Source organism: Phyllostomus discolor, chromosome 12, assembly GCF_004126475.2.
Source record: "Phyllostomus discolor isolate MPI-MPIP mPhyDis1 chromosome 12, mPhyDis1.pri.v3, whole genome shotgun sequence".
Taxonomy (NCBI): Eukaryota; Metazoa; Chordata; class Mammalia; order Chiroptera; family Phyllostomidae; genus Phyllostomus; species Phyllostomus discolor.
Genome location: NC_040914.2, coordinates 42,320,151 through 42,326,150, shown reverse-complemented (window position 1 = coordinate 42,326,150; position 6,000 = coordinate 42,320,151). Strand labels below are relative to the sequence as shown.

The 6,000-nt window shown below is 62.6% G+C and overlaps 1 protein-coding gene across 3 annotated transcripts in view; it reads left to right on the top strand.

Moving 5' to 3' along the window:
* The first annotated feature begins 1,335 nt into the window (after positions 1-1,335).
* Positions 1,336-6,000, top strand: part of ZNF710 (zinc finger protein 710) — a 50,291-nt gene continuing 45,626 nt past the window's right edge. The window contains exons 1-2 of one of the 3 annotated variants that reach the window (XM_028502352.2): positions 1,355-1,489; positions 2,918-2,999. The gene's annotated coding sequence lies outside the window, so the exon portion shown is untranslated. Of the gene's footprint in view, positions 1,490-1,892; positions 2,528-2,917; positions 3,000-6,000 lie in introns of those variants that run through there. The other 2 variants (XM_028502353.2, XM_028502354.2) reach the window with 2 other exon arrangements.

Below are 6,000 nucleotides of genomic sequence, written 5' to 3'. Positions count from 1 at the left end.
TACTTACTTGGGAAAATGAGGAATGTGGCCAACTTTGCTCTGGGAACTTTTCCCCTGTCATCTCCCCACTTCCCCGGAGAGGCCAAGGGCAGAGCAGGTCTTGGGAGCACGCCCAGGCGCCCCATGAATAATTGACCCTTCGTGGTGGCTCTGCCCGGCTCTGTTCCGAGCGCCGCCTGGGAGTCAAGACGCTGCTCGGAGGGGTGGGCCCTGCTGGTTGGAGGCCGAGGGTCCGGCCTGCCCGGGAGCTGGAGGGAGGCCAGGCTGTGCCAAGCCCCCTGCAGGGAGGCGCGAGGGCCTGACCCCGCGCGGAGAGCGGCCACGCCTCGGCGCCTCCAGCAGTGCGAGCGGGGCCCAGGCCCAGGCCCTGGGATTGGAGGGTCCACCAGAGGACGACGACCCCGGCTCCCCCAGCCCCGTCCCCACGCGGGCCGGGCGCGCGCTCGTCACCCGCGCCGCTCCCTCGAGCCTGGCTGTCCAGGGCTCTGCCAACAGCTGTTTCAAGGCTCTTTTACAGTTCAGCGCGGTGCGGGGACGTCTGCTCCGAGCCCATCTGCCTACTTTAAAAATACAGGAGTAGAGAACACACCCAGCCCTCCACCTCGGGGCCGGGGAGGGGCGGCTGGGCGGCACCCGGAGCCGCGCCCCCCACCTCCCAGCTCCCCTTCCTGAGGACGCCCCAGGCTTCCCCTGGGCTGGGGGGGGCGCGAGGTCCCTGGGGCCCCTTTGTGCCGGGCCGGGCCCCCCCACTTCCATGCAAGGCACTGCCGCTGCCCCTCTCCCCCGCTTCACTTCATCTTTGTTCCCCTTTTCTGAAAGGAGAAAAAAAAAAGAGAGAGAGAGAGAGAAAGAAAAGGAGGAAAAAAAGGCGTGACTTGATTTTCAAACGAAACTCCCACAGCCAACAAAACCCTTTTAGAGAAATAAGAAAGGAGGAAGAAGGAAGAAAAGAGGGAAGAAAAAAAACCGGGAGGGGGGGGCCCCCGCAAACCCTCCAGGCTTTCCATTTGAGTGGGAGAGTTGAACCGAAAGGCAGAGAAAGAGAGGAAGAAAAAAATCCTGTCTGCGGTGGAAAGAGAAAAGAAAACTTGGGCTGACAGGAGGGGGTGGGGGGGTGGAAGGAAGTGAGAAAACAAAAGAGAGATAAAAGGGCTGCTTTTCTGTCTCTCTTCCTCTGCGAGCTGGGTTAGGAGGAGCTGTTTTGCATCCCTTCACGTCAGCCCTGCCTCGTTCCCTTCTTCCAGGGAGGGAGAGGAGCGAGAGGGAGAGAGAGCGAGAGAGAGACGGGGAGAGAGAGAGAGGGAGAGAGAGAGAGAGGGAGAGAGGGAGAGAGAGAGAGGGAGAGAGAGAGCCGCGGAGGGCGGGCGGCGGAGCGGGCGGCGGGCGCGCGTGGAGGCGGCGGCGGGCGCGCAGCAGCAGCCCGGCGGTGGGGTAGCAGGAGCCCCCGGCCCGCCGAGGGCCCCAGCCCAGGAGCCGCGCCCGGACCAGGGTGAGTGTCCCGCGCGGCCCCGGCCCGCAGCCCCGGGCGGGTGGGCGGTCGGGGCGGGCGGGCGGCGGTGGGGCGCGGGGGGGCGCGGGGGTGGGTCGCCTGCGGCCGGGTGCCGCCCCCCCCGCCTGTCCCCGGGGACGGCCGCGCGCAGGCCCGCGCAGCGACCGCAAACATGTCGTCTTTCCCTTTCACTCCACATTCCCTCCTGCCGGCAAGCTGGAGGGAGAGAGGGAGAGCGGGGGAAAGAGGGAGAGATGAGCGTCACCTGCGGGGGGGGGGGGGGGGGGGGGCGGGAGCTGGGAGGAGGGGGGGAAGGGAGGGAGGAGAGCGCGCGGAATGGGAGACGGAGGAGAGAGGAAGATAGAGAGAGAGAGAGAGAGAGAGAAGCAGAAATGAAAGGGAAGCGCCGCGGTGGCGGCGGGCCGCGCAGGAGGCCCGGGCCGTGGCGGCGGTGGCGGCGGCGGCGGCTGCTGCGGGGCCCGCACGTGGGTGTCCCGGCGCCGGCGCGCTCCCCCCCGCCGCCCGCCCGGGACTCAAAGTTTCACCCCCCAGCCGCGCCGCCCCGCCCCTCGGCTGCCCACAAACTTTACTCTCCGGGCGGGTGGGGTGGCCGCGCGTCCCCGACACCCGGGGTGGGGGAGGGCGGAGAGCGCCTCCGGGGGCTCGGGGGTCCCCGAGGGCAGCCGTGCGCCTGGGGGCCCCCGCCGGAACGGCGTCGGGGCGCCCCAGCCGGGGACCTGTTGAAGACGCTCGCCGGCTGGCCGGGTCCCCACGGGCCTGTCCGGAGTCTCCCGAGTCTCCGTCCTCCTTCCTGGTCGCCCACTCTCAACGTCTCCTCGCGGTCATTTTCCTAATTGGACAGAGATGGGGGTGTGATCCTCCGCGTCAGATTGGGGGCCTCGAGGCTGCCGGGTTGAGCGCGGAGGGGGGGCCCGGGGACCGTTGGGGCAGCCTTGCGTCTCTACCCCGGCGCGCAGATCCCGCAGATCCGGCCCTCTGCCACCGCCGCCCACCCCCCAACCGCGGACTTGCTAACTAGTGCGTATCGGGGTTTTTTTGGTTTTGTTTTGTTTTTCTAAGTTGCCTTTTAAGATGACTTTTATGGTCGCTGCCACTGTTTGCCTCCAGTCTGAGCTGTAGTTTGGGAAGATTTAAGAGGCCAGGGAGGTGCTTGCGTGGGTTTTAACTAACCCAAAACGGTCATTAATGTCTCTCTAAGCTCCGCGATGGTTGAGGCAAGGCGCAGCGTTAGCCTCACCGCCTCTCCATGGGGACCCTGTGAGGGGCTGGCCGTTCCAGGGAGGGACCCTTCTCCAGGACCTCCCTGGGGCTGCTGGCCGAGTGTCCTAAATCCGCGCCGGCTGCGATCTGGAGGGGATATAACCAGTGTCAGTGGGCTCCTGGGAAATTTGCCAAATTTCCCCACAGGTGTTCGGAGAAGGACTTTGCACCCTTGAGGGTCACCCAGCCAACTTTGAAGCTACCCTTTCAGCCCTGCCTTTGAATACGTGTAAGTAACCACAGGCGGAGTTCGTGTCTGCCGAGCAGAAGGCTTTCAGAGGACCTGCGGGGCCAGGTGCGGAGGGCAAGAACCCCCCCCCCCCCCCCAGCGCGGTGAGACCTGTGTGTGCCCTTCGTGTTGGTGACCAAAGCCGTGGGCCTGCCTGGTTTAGATTTTGGAGACGAAGTATGGTTGTCCCTTTCTCATTTGGTTTAAAGTGAATGTTCTTTTCTAGAGCTTTTCTGGCGGTTTCATCAGGTGGCGCTCCGGCCAGGTGTCAGTCACCCTGTGCCAGGCACCTGCCCGTCTCGGAACGGGACCTCTTCATCGGTCACCTGTGGTTCCCACTGAATTAGGGCTGCGGTAACCTGCAGAACCTGGCCTTCTGTCCTGAGGGTAGTGTGTGTGGGCTGCTGGCTACTGGGGAGGGGGCGTGGGGCGTTTGGGTCACATGGTCCTCCCTGCAGGCTCCCCTGTGTGCCCGTGGAGGCCGACACAGTGAGGTGCATTGGGGGCTAGCGTCTCACTCTTCTCCCCAGAGCAGATCCCCGGGGCGAGTCCGTTCTGTGGCATGTGGCCAGCAGGTCATTGGTTCTGCCCTTGGGGGTCATTTCCATTCCCACCCCCTGCCCGCCTGGTGAGCCTTATTTTTAGGCTCCATGTCTGAAGGAGACAGGCCAGGTCTGGAGTGGTTTTCGAGTCGGAGGAAGACAGACTAGCGGGCCCACCGGAGACTTCGTACAACTTCTATTTTAGATTTGCCTTGCGGCCTGGAGGTGCTTCTCTCGGGGTTGTGCCTGGAAAGCCGGAGTCTGACACTAGGAGGGAGGGAGGGAGGGAGGAAGTGCAGGTGCAGGCGGGCGTCTCGCGAGTCGGAGAGTGCCCTGCCTCGCAAGGGCTCCCCATCTGACTCGCGTGGCCCCCTCCCCAGTCCCTGGGCAGGAGCTGGTGGCGTGGAATTAAGGGAGCTGTGAACCCGCTGAGTCTCCTGTCTGTGGGGGCTGATCCCAGCCCTTGGGTTTCCAAGCCAGAAGAGGAGCTTAGAGGTCGTGGAAACAGAAACCGAGGCAGGAGACCCGCTCCAGGCCCGGAGGCCCGCAGGACGCGGCAGAGCCAGCCCTTGACCCTGAGCCTTCCGAGTTCATTTCCAGGGCTCTTTCCACGGGGCCGCTGCCTCTCTGCCTGCTGGGGAGCCCTTCCTGGCTTTGAGAACACGAAACCACAGGCAGGTGCTCTGAGAGCGTGAGACGGGAGACGTGTGAGACAGGGGAATGGGGCCTTATTTTCCGAGCGTGTTCCGCAGACTGTCCCGGAGGATTTGACGGGCCGTGTGGCTGCTAGGGGGGGAAACCGGGTGCTTCTGGCTGTTTTAACACAGACTTCTTCAAAGTCTACCAGTTGAACAGGCTGTTCCCAAGTCACACTTAGCGCCTTTTTTTTTTTTTTTTAATCTGGAATGCTTTCTTCATGCTTTGGTACTGGCGATTGGTCTGGGGCAGAGGCGGGGTGTAAGGGTCTGACCTCTCCTGGTGGATTGGAGCTCCCTGTACACCGTCATTTCAGGAGGGTCCAGGTGTGTCTTCGTGTTCCCCGAGACGCCTCTGTGCCCAGCACAGGGCCTGGCAGGTGGAGGGCCCTCGGTAAATACTTGTTGTGAGTAAATGTCCTGGAGAGTCGGCAAAAGATTTCCCTCCCGGAAGGGACTGACCTACGACTGATGCAAGGACGCAGGGACAGGGAAGTGATTGATGGCGGGAGCCGAGGCGTGGTGCGGTGAGTCATTGCTTTATGCAAGCTCCTGACAGGTGAGGTGGGAGGAGCCGCCGGGGAGAGTCGGCCCGGAGTGGGGCGGAGCCAGAGGGTGGCGGCGGCCTGTGCAAAACAACAGTGAGGACTGGATGCGGGAGCATGATGATAATTATACGTCTCGGGGCAGGCTTGGCCGGGCACTCGACGAATATCACCGCCCTCAGTCCTCGCGGTTGCTAGCTACGGCGCGGTGATTGCCACTCGGCAGGTCGGGGTTGAGTAGCCCATCCCAGGGCACCGAGCTGGCCTCGGAACCCAGGCAGGTCAGACCGCAGACGTGGCCTCCTTAGGATGGCGGCGAGGTCGGCCGTCTCTGCCCACCCTGAGGAGGTGGGCGCGCAGAGCATTGGGGCTCCTTGAAAGGGTGGCGGCGGGAAAGCTGGAAGGGAAAGCAGCTGTCCTGCAGGGGAGGAGCGAGACTGGTCAGGAAGCGTGCCCCCTGCTTTCGCGGCCAGGGCCCGAGCCGCGGCCAAAGACCACTTTCCCAGTGACGGCTCTAAGGGGATGCTTGTTGGGGCGGCTTAAACTGTTCTCCAAGCAGAGTGATTAGTGCAATGGAGACTGTTTCCCACCTGATAAAGCTTTAGGAAAACTTTTTTAGGGGGCCGGGGGGAGTATGCTTTTCAACTTAAACTAGGGTTGTTATGTATTTGAAACAGGTGGGAATTTGATTTTTAAAAAACACTTTGTTTATTTTTAGAAGGGAAGGGAGGCAAAGAGGGAGAGAAACATCCACGTACGGTTGCCTCTCGTGAGCCCCCTATTGGGGACCTGGCCTGCAACCCTGGCACGTGCCCTGACTGGGAATCGAACCAGTGTCCCTTTGGTTCACAGGCCGGCACACAGTGCACTGAGCCACACCAGCCAGGACTGAAACTAGTGGGAATTTTAAAGCTGGTATGTCCCTGTTGTCTTTGAGGCCAACGGAAGTTGTTTTCTTCGTGTGTAAACCACGCCTACCTCCTGCAGGGTGCTGGCCCAGGCCATTCCAGACCCCAGCGGCCACCCTTTCGTCGACGGCATGTGAGATTTCCGAGTCGCTGAGCCAGTCCCGCCCGCGTGGAGCTTGCAGTCTCCCCGGGAGACGGGCATTAAACTAATAATTACACAAATGCTCTTTAATTACCGTTGTTGCCAGTGCTTCAAAGGAAGGAGTGCAGAGGCCCTGGGAGCTGACGGTCGGGGAGGAAGAGGCAGGGAG